We start from the raw sequence: 718 nt of genomic DNA on the forward strand, positions 1-718 counted from the left end.
TGTGCTTGTGAACAAATACTTTAGCCTTTGTATAATACCATTTCATTTTTGTAAATAAACTATGTATTTCTGTGCTTTTCTGCATTTTCTCAAATTTCCTTCAATGTCTAAGTCTAACTTGGTAGCTAACTACCAGGCGTCGAGAGCCTTCTGTTTGCCCACCTCTGTTACAAACACTGTCCTTGCATTAGCTTGTCTGATACTCATAACAAACCTTCGAGTCAGGCACAGCTGTCCTCTCCCTTCTGCAGCCAAGGAAGCTCCAGCTCAGGGAGGTCAGTCGTACCAAGTCAACACAGCTGGCCAGGGAGGGCAGAGCTGAGGTTGTCTCTTCTGCCTCCCCATGTTGTTTGCTATCATGCAAAGCTGTAAATATGATTGTGTAGAAAATTCATTGTGAAAAGCAGGTTATATTTAAGACTATTTACTAAGAGTAGACAGAATGAAAAAATGAATTGAAATGATTTTCAGCCCATTATCAGACATGTATTGGTGATTTAGTTAAAGCCGTAATTGTCTAACTACTCAATGCAAGCCACTTTCGCAAAAGGAGTAAGCGGTGTTTTAGTTGCAGCCTCAGAAGTCTTGGTTCTCACAACCACAAACTTGCTCAGAACACAGTTTCCAACCACAGTCAAGCCCTCCATTGCCCACTCGCAGAGATTCTTTTTTCCAGAGGGAGGGAAGAAAAGAGGGAGGACTGAAGGAAGGAAGGAAG

Source organism: Propithecus coquereli, unplaced genomic scaffold (assembly GCF_000956105.1).
Source record: "Propithecus coquereli isolate 6110/MARCELLA unplaced genomic scaffold, Pcoq_1.0 Scaffold76, whole genome shotgun sequence".
NCBI classification, from domain to species: domain Eukaryota; kingdom Metazoa; phylum Chordata; class Mammalia; order Primates; family Indriidae; genus Propithecus; species Propithecus coquereli.